Raw genomic sequence first — 17,540 nt, forward strand, 5'->3', positions numbered from 1 at the left:
AGAGTGATCCCATTTGCTGACTGAGACTGCTTTTGCCAGACATAAATATTAAGAGATTTATCCGTTTTGGTGCAACGGAATGCCATGAGTTATTTGATACATACAGTTCTCCAATGTGTATATTCTGGCCTATATTTTGTAATGATCCATAATTCTATGCCCTACCTATGATTTGCAGTGCCAAAAAACTAACCACATACACTGTACTCTGCATAACTATCTGACCAGCTCTAGCCCACTCCTTCCTCCCTTTTCTATGTCTTTTCAAAAATATGCTTCAGTCTCTTTACCGTCATCTTCATCTCTGTCCATTATTTTTGCACTTTCCTTTCGTTTCTTCTAATCTTTTCCACATTTAATTTACATTATCCTTTAGACATTTTTCCACTCCTCCATGTGCATATACATAGTCTTTTTTTTTCCCATGCTGTCTCTTTGCACACTTTTATTTATTTTTTTAATTCTACTGGTGTTTCCCCATTTTTACTCTTCTTCCATCTCTGATGTTCTATGAATACCACTAAAATTCCTCAAAACTCCCTTTTCCCATCTTGCCCAACTCTCTGAACAACTCCAAGTGTCTTAACTGCTCTATTAACCCTCTGAATTATTTCTGTAAGTCCCTCAATCAACCCTCAGTTCCTTAGCCCTTCCAGTCAAGCTTTTCACCAAGTTTCTATCAAATTTGTAGGCCACTTTCAGACTGCCTTTCAGCAAGACACACAAAGCAGGAGGGTCCCTCAATATCAATAGGTAGAATTAATCTGAAACTCACCTTTGCCACCAACAGATGTCCTGTAGACTCATACGTTTGAACGTCAAGTTAGAGAGGACTTGCAAGTTTCCATCAGTAACCAAGTATCTACCTCTTGTAGATCAAGAACCCTTGATAGCGGTATATTGCCTGCAACCAGAGGGTTACAGACTTTGTTTTTCTATGTTCCCACATGTGCCTGAATGTTATAGGGCATGTGTAAAATTTAATTTACCTGTGCTCTGTATCACACAATGCGCATTGGGGCACCTCTCAGTCCATAGAAAATAATTATTGACCGGTAAAGGAGATCTTCAAATTTCTCCAATCCACCAAATAGCAGGACCACATAGACAGGTAGTCCTCGCATGGGATTTTCAGAATGCCTATTGGGTGATTCAGCAGTAATTTTCTGGTATAAATTTCCAATAACTTTAGGGACTTTTATTATTTGAGGGACCACCAACAGTTGTCTAAGAAGGGTTGGCCAACTGTAAGGGGAAAAGCGAACATGAATTCCTGTTTGGCATGCTGTGAGTTAAAATTATAGTGACACCAGCATCAGTTTTGATTGTGATCTAAGCTTTAATAAATTATCATCTGAGATAATTTGTTCTAATTTTAAGATGCATTTCTCCTCTGGCTGTAAAACGTTCTGTTCTTCTTTTTATGATGCCAGCTGTGATATGTGCTGTGTGTTGGGTGGACAACAATGTCCAACGTGTTATAGGCCGTTCACAGTTTGTACTTGTTTGACTGTCGGTAGCCTGATTCTTACGTCAGCTGATTATCAGGGTAGTCATTGACTCCAAACTTCTAAAAAAAAAAAAAAAAAAAAAAAAAAAAGAGTATATTTTAACAAACTGGAAGATCTCCCTAAATGGAATCAGCTAGCTTGTAAGTGTGTATTATGGCTCATCCTTCATGATTCACGTTGGTTGCCTATGTTTTCTGATGTGAAATTTCTGAATAATGCAGTGTGATACAGTGATGACTGATTTTAGGCAGGGACCTGCCAATGAGCTCACATAGAAATAAATTGTCAAGCAAATTAAACACATTATGCAGTTTCCTTCAGAACCATGAGTAGTGTGCGAGAGATTTATAAATGAATCTGTTGCATCTGTGTCACATTTTCCTAAGAAATTAGTTTATTTTACATGAAAGTGAGTCTGGATGTACCACATTCAGTGGTAGATGTTTAAAGTCGGTTATTTCATAAATTTTCTGCATGTTATTAAACCATTTTAAACTATTTTTAGTTTTTTTTTTCAAAAACACAATTTTTATTATACTTGGCACAATTATGATAACCCAAATTTAGAAAGTGACACTCTAAGTACCATAACAACTTGAGACTCATAAAGTGGTTTTGGTGTAGAGCTCATGCCCCTGCAGTTTCAGTGCTCAATTCTCTACCATTTAGGACTTTGTTCAGCCTAGCTACACCCTCACCTGTAACTTACACAACCTCTTTTCGCACCTCCTGAAAATATTCCACAGTACGTTTATTTTTAATTTCTTATCTCCCACTCCGTTAATTGTTTGATAGAGCCTACATCAGCAAGCAGCATCCTGTATGTGATTCAAGTTCAATTAACAGAGCAGGAGATAAGAACTTCTAAAGTAAATACACTATGCTGTGAAAATGACAGCTTTTTTATGGAGGCTGCGTGAGTCTTGGCCAGGGGAGGTGTGGCTAAAGTTGCAAAAACAAAGTGATTTAACTCCTAAATAGCAGAGAATTGAGCCGTCAAACTGCATGGGGCATGATCTACGTGCTAAAACTACTTCAGGTGCTTAGAGGATCCCTTTTTTAAAAGAACACTATAATCACCTAAATTACTTTAGCTAAATAAAGCAGTTTTAGTGTATAGATCATTCCCCTGCAATTTCACTGCTCAATTCACGGTCATTTAGGAGTTAAATCACGTTGTTTCTGTTTATGCAGCCCTAGCCACACCTACCCTGGCTATGATTGACAGAGCCTGCATGAAAAAAAAAACTGGTTTCACTTTCAAACAGATGTAATTTACCTTAAATAATTGTATCTCAATCTCTAAATTGAACTTTAATCACATACAGGAGTCTCTTGCAGGGTCTAGCAAGCTATTAACATAGCAGGGGATAAGAAAATCTTAATAAAACAGAACTTGCAATAAAGAAAGCCTAAATAGGGCTCTCTTTACAGGAAGTGTTTATGGAATGCTGTGCAAGTCACATGCAGGGAGGTGTGACTAGTGTTCATAAACAAAGGGATTTAACTCCTAAATGGCAGAGGATTGAGCAGTGAGGCTGCAGGGGCATGTTCTATACCCCTAAACTGCTTCATTAAGCTAAAGTTGTTCAGTTGACTATAGTGTCCCTTTAAGCTGAATGAACACAAATGTTTCAAAAGAATAATAAATGTTTTCACAATATCTTAATTCGTTTCTTCCTAATAGCAGTGGGGAAAGTGGTGCCCCTGCAGTGAGCAACTTATTGTGATCCATTGTCTGATGAATATCATGTTTCTGGTTCTATCAAGAAGAACATTCACCTTTGGGTACCAGTTGATGGACTAAAAGCCTTGAGTACACAGAACATGTTCTTCTCTACTTACTTTGATAGATCTATACCTAGGTTGTAACGTAGCAATGTGGATTGCTATGGTTTGAGAGTTGAGTAAATGTCCATGTAAACAACATTCCAAGATATGTGTTCTGGAGCAAGTTTAATATAGGAACAGAATGTTCTTGAGCAAATTGGTAAAAACAATTTGGTGTTAACAAAAGGGTGAGAACTAGCAAGCGCGCAAGCATACGATGAACTGTTTGGAATGTACATAAGAAATAATTTTTCTAGAAACATTTAAAAAAACTGCCGCCTTAATAATTAGCGTTAATATTACACAAGGTAATGATTCAGATTTTACAAACCTCAGAGGACTGATGTGAGGTGAAGGCTGATGTGATTCTATGTTACCAGATGAAAAATATTGTCCTCTTTAAGTTTTTTATGTCTTGAATTAACAGAATCATTGTAATCAAGGTTTGAACGTTTGAATGTTACAGTCAAGAATACTAGTGTTTTTTATTGGCCTTTTGGTTATCTGATTATTGACTGTAGACCATCACAGGTGCTCCGGTCACATCTCCTTAAGGGTGGCATTGTATGATCTTATACCCAATAAGCATAATGCATATATCAACACCAATATATATGTGACTTTAAATATATCTCTTCTCACTTCAATACCATAAATGGCAATGTCACTTATTACAAGTCAGATGTGTATTTAAAAAAAAAAATGGTTCCAATGGAAATTTGTTGGCCAACCAGGTCTGCGTTGATTTGTGCTAAAACAACATATTTGGACCATGCCCTCCAAATGTAATATCTCACAATTTTCTGAGGTATGATCTTGGTACTAAAATAAGGTAAGACGACCAAACCTGGGAACATTGTCAGCATTCCAATGTAGGCATGAGTTGGCCAGACCTGTTTCTAAACATAGATTGCACCATCGTTTAAATGATTGGTCAACATTAAAATCATACCCGTTGGGTTTCATCAAGGGGATTCCTGCTCCATCCCAGTGACCCAGCAAGTGGCAATCAAAATTAATCGGATATGTACACAGTTTTAGTATTTTGTCACGCAACCTTAAATATTGGCATCTGCCTCACGTGCTATAATTTAATGTACCGAAAAATATGCCAAAGACTTGCTAATCTACCATTATATTTACCAGGTCCTCAGGTCAAGATTTACTCCATTCAAGATTACTTACACTTGATTGAAAGATATGCACCTTATAACCTTGACTGATCCATGTGCAGGTCATTGAATGAATGCTTTGGAACAATTTGTAGGTTCTGACACAACAAAAGCATAATGTGGAAGCTTAAGTGATTTACCTGCGCTAAATGGCTCACACTTATGTAAACACAAACATGACATAATATAGACACTCTACAAATCCTGTTTAAGATAAATGACTCAATGGACGCAATTAAGACTATTCTGCCCAGCTTGATGCAATTTGAAACCATCTCTGTTAAAACCGGAAACTCATTTATTTTATATAGAACTTCATTAGTTTTTGCTTCCAATTTATTCCAACCGTCATGATTTACAATATCGCTAGAATAAATATGAACAATTAAGAGAAAAAAAACATGTTTATTTTAGATTCAATACTAGACAGATGTAACATTCAAGGACAAATAGTTGTGATAAGTGGACTTGTATCTGGTATTCCTGTGCAGTTTGTGGGTTTGTTTGTTTTTAATACTTCGTGTTTAACCCTAATTGTAGCTTTGTGTGGCCATCCCCAGCAACCTTGGAAAGTAAACTCACCAAGATACGCTTCCTCAGGTTGCAAACCGGATGTAATCAGGATCAAAATATGCTTGGTGACCCCTGGCCCCCCCATGAAGCACCATCACTCCTGGCCCTTCCAAAACACATACATAGATAGACACAGACTCCCGGTTAAATACTTGCATTGGCAGATACATACATAAAGCCAAAGTCACACAAACGCATATACACAGACACAGACAGACATTCACCGATACAAACACGCATATATTCACAGACAGACACACACGCAGAAAGGCACACACTGACATGCACATACAGACATAGACATACACACACTAGAAAATGAAGGATTCTGGTACTGGTGCTGGGGGCAGCTCTTCTTGCAAGGCTGGTTTCCTGCATGGGCTTGTGAGCAGCATAGTGATAGGGGTGCAGAGATATGACATAATATTCCTTGTGTTTCTATTTACACTGAGCTGCCAGCATGCACCCCGATTCTCTTTGGCCCTACAGGCAGCCTGGAATGTCACATTGCTACATGTATACTGCTCTGTGGTGGTCTCCCTTCCCAGTCTGCTCCGTGAGTCTTTGCAGTCTCCAGCCAATATTCACAGTGCAGACTGGGCAGGGAAGACAGCACAGGACTAGCTATTCTGGGGGGGGGCATGCTTGTTGCAGGACCAAAGAGATTTGGAGCTGAGAAGCCTCATATCTGAGTTTGTAGCCCCCCAGCCTCTCCATAGTGATGCGCATGGAGACCTTTGTTTTAATTTAGGTTGTATATTTTTTTATCTGCAAGGGATTCGTTTTTTGGGGGGATACGGGGGGTGGTATAAATTAAAGTTCCTCTCATTTTTACCTGCTAAGTTACTGTGAGCAGACTGAATAGGATATATAACAAATTATAGTCTCTCTCTATCTGCATTGAGTTACACGTTCTTGTGAGGTCGTTCGGGAAGATTTTCAAACAGTGCTAGTTACTGGCGTTATGCTACTCTCTATTTGTTTAATATTATTTATTTATAACGTGCTCGTATTGTATGATTTTAACTTGGATATTGGTATGCTACTGTTTGTTCCCTTCAACAAGGGCAGCTGTAAATTCATTGCACAAGATTTTTGTTTGGTTTGGTTTTATGATAGACATTACTTTTGTCAGCCAGTCACATACCAAGAAGTGACTACACAATGGCACTGGGTCCTGGGATTTTTTTTAACATTATTATTTTAACACTTGCAAGTTGTTGAAGTGGTGTGTATACTTTCTCATGCCAGGACCAATTAATAAATGTATGTTTAGGCAAGGAATTCTTTTTAGAGTACATTTCCTGCAAACAATTGCACATTTTATACTACTTAACTAATAAATATATAGTAAAAAGAAAATTAAGTGAAAATATTTTATGTGTACAATAATGTACTATTACAGATTTTTTTGATCATCTGTTGCAGACGTATTTAGGAGAGTGACATAAATTATGAGAAATAATACACATTTCCATCTTGCAATAACTTAAAAATAGTGTAGAAGGACAAATATAATTTTATCCCATACAGATGTTTTGACACAGTAATTGAAATAAAAATGTTTAAAGACTAACAGCTCTTTATAAGAAATCTGCTGACATTTTTGGAAATGCAGCGTCCCAAAATGTCAGCAGAATTAAAAAAAATTATCTCTCCATCTACTCAGTTTTATCACTTAATCCCCATGTCTCTCCATCCCTCAATATTTATTTATGTATTTATTTATAAAATATTTTACCATGAAGGATACATTAAAAATTTTCTCGTTTTCAAGTACGTCCTGGGCCCACAAACACTGCATTGCTACAATAGAGTACAGTATAATACATCTCTCCATCAATCTCCTATGTTTCTCCAAGAGATATTTTGTAGACCACTCATCAAACTAATACCTCTAGCTAAATATTTTAGTCTATTCCTGATAATTGTTTTTTCATTGTCTCCATTCACCGGAGTCTTCGATATTTGTTAATTTGTATTTTTTTCCCCTTTCACTATCAGGTTTTGGGTATCCCCCGATCGTTCCATTGGTTTCTCTATATTCACTTATGACTCCCATCATTTCTCAAATTTCTTGTTGTTTTCCTGACTTTGGTAGCTTCTTGCCACCTTCTCAATTCTTCGTTTCCATGGTCTCAGTCTCAGACTCTTATTTTGCCTTGATATATTTTTTTAAAGGGACACTATAGTGAATAGTGCAGTAGCCCTCTGGTTTTTTTTTAGAACAATTTAGGGTTATTTCCACATCAAGTGGCTGTCATGCTAACAAACACAAGACGAGCATTTATGGCACTAATTGAGTAACACTCAGTCATGTGATGCAGAAGCCAAAATTAAAGCATTGAATACAATACTTTCCCTCGAAGAAGCCCGCGAATCAGGTCCCCAATGCTCCTCTTATGCCTCGTTTCCACTGAGCGGATCGGTTTGGTTCGGTACGGTTCGCTATTTTGGGTGTTTCCATTATGAAAGTAGTCCATACAAGCAAACCGTACCGATCCATTGAGGGTCCTGCTTCAGATGTAGGGCCATAGGAAATGGAATGGTTCGGTTAGGGCGGAGCTACTATACAATCCATTGATTGGTGGACAAGAAGAGCATTTTTTCTAAACCCTGCATGGCCGTGAAGGTCTGACTTGCAGCAGGGGCGTATTAGCCGCGAGGCAAACAAGGCATTTGCCTTGGGCGGCATTTTCCAGGGGGCGGCAAAAAACGCCGCCCCCAAATGCCCAAGGCAAATGTCTTGTTAGCCTTGCGGCTAACAGACATGCTGGGCTGGTTGCTGGTTGCTGGGCGGCCGGCGAGGGAGCTCTTCCCCTGAGCTCTCTGCTCAGCTCCCTCGCGCGCCGCCCGCAGAGTGAGACTGGGAGCCGGAATATGACGTCATATTCCGGCTCCGCCTCCCAGCCTCACTCTGCGGGCGGCGCGCGAGGGAGCTGAGCAGAGAGCTCAGGGGAAGAGCTCCCTCGCCGGCCGCCCAGCCTGCCCGCCAGTGCCGTCCTGCAGCCACTGGACCACCAGGGAATGGGAGAACCCCCCCACCCCCAGCATTCCCAAAGGTAGGGAGGCGGGGGGGGGGGAGTAAATAAAAAAAAAAAAATGTGTTAATGTGAGTGTGTGTCTCTGACTGTGTGTGTCTGATAGTGTGTATGTGTGTCTGATAGTGTGTGTGTGTCTGTTAGTGTGTGTGTGTCTGTTAGTGTGTGTGTGTCTGTTAGTTTGTGTGTGTGTGTGTGTTAGTGTGTATGTGTGTGTCTGTTAGTGTGTGTGTGTGTGTGTGTGTGTGTCTGTTAGTGTGTGTGTCTGACTGTGTGTCCGACAGTGTGTCTGTTAGTGTGTGTGTGTCCGACTGTGTGTGTTTGTTAGTGTGTGTGTCTCACTGTGTGTGTCTGTTAGTGTGTGTGTGTCCGACTGTGTGTGTTTGTTAGTGTGTGTGTCTGTTAGTGTGTGTGTGTCCGACTGTGTGTGTTTGTTAGTGTGTGTGTCCGACTGTGTGTGTTTGTTAGTGTGTGTGTCTCACTGTGTGTGTCTGTTAGTGTGTGTTTGTCCGACTGTGTGTGTTTGTTAGTGTGTGTGTCCGACTGTGTGTGTTTGTTAGTGTGTGTGTGTGTCCGACTGTGTGTGTCTGACTGTGTGTGTGTTAGCTAGTGTATGCGTATCTCTCAGTGAATGTGTGTGTATTTAGAAGGCGGGGCAGGGGGGAAGGGTTGGGTGGGGGTGACGCGCGCGCGCGCGGGGGGAGGGGGGGTGTCTGAGTTTTGTCCTGCCTAGGGCAGCACAAAACCAAGATACACCACTGACTTGCAGTGGAAACACTCACCAGAATGGGCCGGTCCATTCTAAACCTTCCAAACTGTACCGACCCGAACCGATCCGCTCAGTAGAAACGAGGCATAAGTGGACCATAGGATTGGACTGTCGAGGCTATGCCTCCTCCATGACATCGGGGAAGGTGTAGTGGTGAGCCTTGGCACGGCTTTCCTCTGACAAAGGTAATTAAAATCCTTTATTTATTCATGTATATGGTACATAGTAGGGCTATAAAGTACTAGGGACAGAGGAGCACTATAGCATTAGAAATACAGGTTTGTATTTCTTACTCTACATTGTTCCTTTAAGCCTGTCTTTCCTCCACTCTGTTTGTCTCTATTATCGTTGAATGTAGAGATAACTGGGATATTATTCACACAAGGATTTGCATTGGTTAAAATAGTGAGAAATACAGAATTAGCATGTATGTGAAACAGAATATTGTCAGTGCTCCAGGCTGTGTTTCAACATTAATATTATTATGCAAATGTTTTAAAAGGAGCTCTCAAGTAAAATTGGTAAATAAAAAAACCTGAGCATACAAAATTGAGCATATTTTATACCAATATTTCTTCACCAGTTCGGCAGTTTGGAGAAAACGTTTATTAAAGATTCCACCTTTTTCCATTTATTAAACCTTTTCACCTTTCTCACCTAAACCACTTGCTATTAGTGTCATTTACAGCACAAATGTCAGTAATTTCACTGTTCAGTGTTTACGTAGTTGTGTTTTGTTTGTAGTTTTTCTGTTTTTTTTTTTCTACAATAGTGTGTGGCTGTATGTGACATCACTTATACATAACAGCTGTAGTAAAACAATTCCAACTGCTGTATTGAAGCTGGAATATCCCTTTAACGCTGAGTTTTACGTCTGACACACACAGACGTGTCTTGTCGTGAATTAATCATGTGACAAGTGAGCCCTCCCATCACCCAACAGACCAGCAGCCCTCTATGTATTTCACCCTATGCTTGGAAACCAAGTTTACATATTCCTGCAGATAGTGTGAAAACAAATAAAATAAATATAGTTTAGAAATGTAACATTCTTAGTTACTTGGATGGAATATTTCCTGCCATAATATGTAAAGTCACGTTTACATTGTTTCCTGTGTTAGAAACACAACTCAAATATCCTCCACAAAAATGATAAAAATATCCATCTATTTTTAAGGGACCACTAAAGGCACCCAGACCACTTCAGCTCAATGAAGTGGTCTGGGTGCCAGGTCTCCCTAGTTTTAACCCTGCAGCTGAAAACATAGCAGTTTCACAGAAACTGCTATGTTTACACTGCAGGGTTAATCCAGCCTCTAGTGGCTGTCTCCCTGAGAGCCATTGAGGCCGCTTCCGCGATTTACATGGAGTAAATCGCACTCCTCATGGAGTCCAGTGTCAGCTAAGATCCCCATAGGAAAGCATTGAGTAATGCTTTCCTATGGGTGTATTTTAGTGCGTGCACGTCTCTGGCCGCGCATGTGCATTCGGCTCCACTCGGAAGCTGACATCGATGGAGGAGGAGAGGTCACCAGTGCCGAGGGAGCCCGACTCTGGATTAAGGGAAGCAAATAAATGGTTAATTCACCACAGAACGGGGCCCTAGTCACCTAAACAGTGACTAGGGCTCTATAGCGTTTGGAATACATATTTGTTTTCCTAACGCTATAGTGTTCCTTTAAAGCAAAAATGTATACATTTATGAAAGGGAAGCATATCATAAAAGCTGTATAGTGTGATCTCGTTCTAAACAGATTGCTGAGTGATATAGTATAAAGGTTCCAGCTAGTCTAACCAGACTCTGTTTATTTCTGTAAAAGGAGAAATAGTAATGATTTACTGGGATTAAAAGATTTCATGTGATATAGCCTAGTTTTGTATTATTTTGCAATAAATACACATACCGTAAGTTAATCTTTCTTTTGAGTGCATCTTTTGGCTTACTCTTTCTTGTGGTGACCACCATCTTTAGCCCTTTTTGGGCCAGAAGCACCCCTTATGCATTGAAAACTGTCCCAGAGTTCCTTGGTGAGAATCCTGAAGTTTGCCAGAACTCCTTAACAGTCTGGTTTATATTTCTTTACTAATTTTGATCAGATGAGTGATGCTTTTGAGGAAAAAGAACAACCTTTTAGACTAAACTATACAACATGTCTGCTTAATAAGGTAGCTGCTATGAGAAGTTAAGAAAAGAGAGCTACATTAAAATCCTCACCATTGAGGCTCATAGGAGCTAGCTCACACTATTTTCTTAAAGGGAAACTATAGGCAAGGAATACAAAATTGTATTCCTAGCTTATAGTGTCGCCCTCCTCGCTTGCGTCCCCCCAACTCCCTTTTGTCGCTTACCTGAATCCAGCGCCGATGTCACTCGGCTGGGTCAGGCTCTGCCTTCATTCTTCCACTCCGCCGCGATCGCATTAGTACTTCCCCATAGAAAAGCAGAGCTCTAGGACGTCCAGTGTCAGCTAACCACCGGGAAGCGCCTCTAGTGGCTGCCTGGTAGGCATCTACTAAAGGTGGAGTTAACCCTGCAAGGTAATTATTGCAGTTTTTTATATTTTTAATATATAATTTGTGTATGCATTAGAAACTACATTACAAAATACAAGTGTTTTTTTTTTTTCCCCCCATAAATAAATTGGTAAATATGACAGATCTACTTTAATCCCCAAAAATGTCAGCTTGTTTGAGCAGGGAGCCGAACACCCTCTGTTCCTTTTTCTTTAACCTGTCTTGTTGCAAATACTAGGCTGTTTGTCCAACTATTGTAGAGCACTAGAGAAGTTGTTTTTATATATAATAATAATAATAAAAATAATAATAATAATTGTTGTTATAAGGCAGAGATGTGGGTTACCACAATCCCCAAACAAAAAATGACTTCAGATGAAAAGCTCCCACAGTGAAAACCAGGATAAATGCTAACAATAAAGAAAGAGACAGCACAACCACTTCTAGTACAGAAATTAGTTCTACCACAATTTATTGAAGGAGCAAGAATTACAAGCGAACATTTCGCTATAACCCTTCTTCAGTGCATCTTGTCCTTAATAAATAAAGTGCACTCACCGGAATATATAGCAGAATAAGTGGGGCAATAAATCCCTCCCCTAGTGAAGAAGGTAAGTTAAATTAATCAAACCGCCATGTTCCCTGATCTTCCATGTTGGCCTGATGCGTAATGATGTCACTTAAATGTAACAGGCAAAAATAAATCGTAACTCAATAAATGTATTGAGTTCCAATTTATTTTAACTGTTACATTGTTTGACCCTTTTAAGCTCCCATCCGCCTAGCCTACCTGTATTACTTACCCGCACGTTTTGTTTACTTACTCCATAGCAACAAGCTGATATGTTGCGTGATACCACGTATGTCATGCGTTATGTCATTATGCATCACTTGACCGCGCGCCAAAACAAAAGAGTCGGGGACATGGTGGCAAGATGCTGAAGGGAAACGCACCTGCCTTCTTCAGTGGTGGTGGGGGCGGGATTGGGATTAATTGCTTCACCTATTGTGCTATATATTCTGGAGAGTTCACTTTATGTATTAAGGACAAGATGCACTGAAGAAAGGTTACACCTTGAAATGTTTGCTGTAATTCTTGTTCATTCAATAAAGTGTGGTAGCACTGTTTGGTGCACTAGAAGTGGTTGCGCTGCCCCTTTCTTGTTTTTTAGCATTTATCTACTAATAGTTGCTCATTGGTAGGATACAGTTTACTCTTGGTGGGGCGATGGGGACAGTCCACCCAGGTGACAGCAGGTGCATAGAATACCCATCCTCACGCCAGACCAGGCGCTGCTGTCGTAACCTGCTCGGTTAATTCCGTGGAGAAGACTTTGCAGGTGGCATGGAAGCTGCTGGTATCAGTCTGGATACCACCTGCCATTCTTTGCTAATGCTGCGAGTTTGAATGTAACATCATCCCAGTCCCGGCATCACTACATAGCTACAGGGCGCTGTGCATTCCAATCTAAATAAAAGTGAAATCCGTGTGAGTGTATGAACGGGAGTGTGTGTTTGTGTATATGAATGTGAGTGTGTATGTTTGGATATGAGTATGTGTTTATGAATGTCAGTATGTGTGCACAAGTGTGCAAGTGTATAAATTTGTGTGTACGAGTGAGTATGTGTAAATGAATGTGTGTGTGCATATGAATGTTTTTGCATGTGTATGCATCTTTGTATGCGGTAAGTGTGTTTAGAAATGTGAGCACGTGTGAGTATGAGTGTATAGAAATGTGAGATTGTGTGAGTAATTTCACTAACAAAGAGTGTTTAGGGGCATTGCAGAGAAGCACACAAAAACATAATCTACATTTTGTGGGAATGCCAGGTAACCTAGGTACGCCTCGGCTTGATATAACTGCAATCATTGGTCTTGTATGTTAGTTGTTTTGGAATATCTGAAACAAAAGCCATCTGGTTACAAGCTGCTTGTATCCCGTAATTATAAGCAAGTCAGAAGAAGAAAGGTTACGAGGGGCAAACCAGAAAACAGGAAAGTAATAGAAACCTTATCCGTATATGAAATTATTCAGCTTCTTCCTTTTTACTTGCTTCTCACTACCTTGTGGTTATTGTAGCAAAATAATTGTGTGGGAAAATGTATTTCCCAAATGGCATACTTGAGATTCTTTCAAACATGTTGCTACATCTGTATTCCATTTCATTGGCTGCTATTTAACCCATTCAGCAGTGAAGGTCCGACAGTCCTCAATTACATATTACCTCCTTCTGTCTATCTTGGAGAGGTGTTTTTTTGTTATCATTTGTGTATTTAACAACAACAACAACAACAAAAAGAAAGATTGAAGGGGATTACTGCTCTTCAGATAAATGCAATTGTATTAAATAAGCTCATACAACCATTATTTGATTTATTATTGATTAATGGAAAGATCATCCATGTTCTATTATAAATCCTAGGTGTTCATATAGCTGTGGAACCTTCCCCGATCATAATGTACAACACCCACCCCCAACTAACTCCCTCTCCTCTGTAACTGAAGCAAACTGGTAATAATGAGATATCTACATAATATTGCCTGGTTTTGACAATTAGGCATATTTGAATCCAGATTAACCAGGATGTTGAACTTCTGCAGCTAGCAGTTGGCCAGGCTCGAGCTCTCACTGTGCTCAATTACCCTTCACCTGACCACTTCCCGTGTTGGCAATTTTTTCCACCAGATTGGCTGTCGATGACTTCCATTAAAACGGTTGACAGAAAAAGGCCCAAGCATTTTTTTTTACCAACACTAAATTGGTGATTCTGTCATAAGATCAATAAACAATTATAGAAATAGATATAGCAGTGCATAACAGTGTGCCCTGTGCAGTAACCTTTCATCGTTAGATCACAGGGGTTTACGGTACTGTCCCAGCTTACCTTTACGGACTATGGAAAGTCTGTTCATTGTAACTCTCGTCATGCAGACACAGTCCACAATATATTTAGTGAAGGCATCCCAACCCTAAGTACCCCTAATCATAATCCAGAGATATGGGAAACAGCCATTCCCGTAATTCGTAGTCAGACTTTGTAACTTTAAGTTACAGAATCCGTAATGTGGGCACTCCCTAACACTAACCATCATAAGGTTAAGTTTTACCTATTTTTAACCCGAACTGCAACATTTAAAAGTGCACTGTTGGGGGTATGGAGCGTGACCACTAAGCCAACCAGAAGCGCTACTAGCGGGCTCTCACATTTGCTGCGAAAACACTGGCTATCAAGCTTGAAAACACTCCACCATGCACTATGTGCAGGGGGAGCAAATCAACGACTCGAAGGATATCTTACCCAACGCAGTTAGAAGCATTGCAGCCTAAAGGCGACTTAGCTTTGTAGCTCTCAAGACAACTATGCGGACTTCCCATTCTCATACCCCCCTTTGTTGCGGTTATCCTGGCCCTGCTTGCCTGGACCACATAGTCCTTTGTGATACAGAGGACTGCTCTGAAGTACTCCTGAGGTGGTACCACAGCATTCAAAATGGCAGACATACCTACCCATGAGAATCGGGGCCTGGTACAGCGATATACTACCCTATATGGCTCTACAAGACAATCCTTGAACTCGCTGGAGGCTGACTTTGCGTGTTTTGGGGATAAACTGAAGGAGCATTCAGCAGCATCCAGCTCTCTGTCTGTGGGGGAAGTCAGGGGGAATAGGAGGAAAGGGGTCGGGAGGGGCTTTTGCACCTGCACCTCACTCTTTACTCCCCTGGGCTTAGGGCCAACCGGGCTTTGACTCCCCTGCTCCAACCAACTAAAAAAGTTACAAAATAAATAAATAAATAAAAGTGCACTATTTTATTAGCAGCATTGTAATGGTAACCATTTTGCTAATGATTTTTTTTACGTTTACTTTTCGCAGCACTGCATTTAGTACATTAACAAGAGATGATGATTGTAGACAAAAACAGTTAGATAATCTGGATGAAAAAGGAAAGGTGATCTTGTCATGACACCTAAACTCAAGTACACATAACACTTTCATAGGAACTGGGGAGCAATATTGCCGATGAGCTAATGATAGAAAGGAGATCATTTGAAAAGCGCACATTTGGAGCCTACACTTTGAATGGATACTGCTATAGATAGATAACCAATAAACAATTATTCTTAAGGGTTTGTAAGCTTTTTTTGTCAAAGCTCTTGGTAAAACGATATTGTTTGCTTGCTCTTTCCTCTTTCAGAAGGATGCCTTAGACTGGCTGCCATAATATCCATAGCAATGTTTTTGAAGTCAAAGGAAAGGCACAGTTGTTTGCTGTGTCGAATACAGCGTTGCCATGGGGAAACCAATGCTTTCATGGGAGTTCGAGTTTGGTTGGGCAGATGTCCAACCTGCAGAAAAGAGAGAGATGCCCAGAGTTGCATGTCCATTTTCTAACTGGTTGACTACGAGAAAATGAAAGCAGGTTTAAAAAGAAATCTAAAGTTTAAGTGTAAGTTTAGCATTTCATTTCTACCTATTTGTAGTTTCGGCCAACAAGAGATTTATAGGACATATTTTTTGCTTCCAGATCTTTGTATGCATCTACTATTATGTGTCCTGATAGCAAATTAAAGTAGCCAAGATATGATGGAGTCATTGAGTACAGCATATGGTTTTTTTCCGTTAAATTTAGGTGAAAAATGTGCTCTGAATAAGTTGCCTTTCTTATATCGTAATGTATACAAGCCTGTGGGGGTCATAGGGTCACTTCCTGTTCAGTCTTGAGAACGCTTAACATGAAGTCAACATGATTCACACTTTAGTTCCTCATGCATCTGTACGATTTACATTTTGCAGATTCATTTAATTGAATCTCCCAGGTGATGTTATAGGTGTTACCGTGCTTGGGAAAAACCTGAAACCTGTTTTTTTTTTTTTTTTACAAGTTCCGAACATGTAGGAACATATTTGTAATTCAGGCTAGCCAGCACACCAACAATATTGCTCTTTATTTGTATAGGAATGATTTTTGCTTTTGTTTCTTGTAGTCATTTGAGTGTGTATTATCATAGTCTTTGATGCTCATGATTTGGTTAGGGCAGTGCCTAACCCATGATAGAGTTCTACCTGTGCCATCCATTACTAACCAGTGATCATTTTTCATTTTAAAACTATTAAAACTACACAATTTAAAGGTGATGTTTTACCTGTTTTGTGTAATACATCATTTGTATGGCTAAATCATTATTAAATGATTACTCATCCACTGCTTTTAGAGGTGGTCATATTGGTAGGAGTCTATATAGTGTTTCTGCTTGTTATGCTGCATATACAAAGCAATATGCGCTTTTATGGAGGGTGCTAGTTAAACCTCCCACCCAGGTGACTTAGTCAGCCTAGAATGCCCGTGCACAGATGACAGACATAATGGGTTCCTCACTTGCAAGTGTATATTGCGCCTTCATCTCCTTTGTTTCATTTAAGTCCACCTTAACATCACTGCCTCTCTATACCCTTAAAGCTCTCTTTTTTTTTTTTATATCGCTCACTGTCCACTCCCTCCTCTTACCGGCTCAAAATACGGGCATGCACTCTGAGCTGTGGAGAATTGGTCCAATCAAATCCTTCTATTTGAGAAGCATTTCAGTGGACCTCTCGAGGACAGTGGTGGTGTCACTGGTGGCATGGAAACTAGTGTGGGGACCTTTGCCCAGCGCTGGATTCCATGTAAGTTTATCATAATTTTACTGGGTTTTACAAGTGGAGGGGGACCTAATAATAATGTTAAACAGGGCATTCTACAAAATAAAAGATTGCATAAACATAATTACAGTCACCCTTTAATGAAGTCATTAATACTCGAAACATACACCAAAATAATTAATTATTACGTTTTATAAGCCATAATAATGCTAGTCTGTAGTCTTTTATCACAAGGAAAAGGCCCTGATGGCAAAAGAAGAAAAATAAACATGTGTCCCCAATATATAATTAAAGGGTCAATTTAAGCACCATAACCACTATATGCTATTGTAGTGGGTGGGATTGGATGGTATTGGGCTTTGGTGCTGTTCCTTACTTGTAGAGCAGTTTGACCAAACTGGGGTCACCAAGGCACATGTGGCACAGCCATTAACTTACTTTTTGCTAATGCAGAAGCAGTATCAATTTCGACAATCTTAAAGCTAG

General features: G+C 39.9%; 1 protein-coding gene across 1 annotated transcript in view; it reads left to right on the plus strand.

Moving 5' to 3' along the window:
* MAML2 (mastermind like transcriptional coactivator 2) overlaps positions 1–17,540 on the plus strand; it is a 167,364-nt gene that overhangs the window by 2,378 nt on the left and 147,446 nt on the right. The window lies entirely within an intron of this gene.

The sequence above is a fragment of the Pelobates fuscus genome, chromosome 1, assembly GCF_036172605.1.
Source record: "Pelobates fuscus isolate aPelFus1 chromosome 1, aPelFus1.pri, whole genome shotgun sequence".
Lineage (NCBI taxonomy): Eukaryota > Metazoa > Chordata > Amphibia > Anura > Pelobatidae > Pelobates > Pelobates fuscus.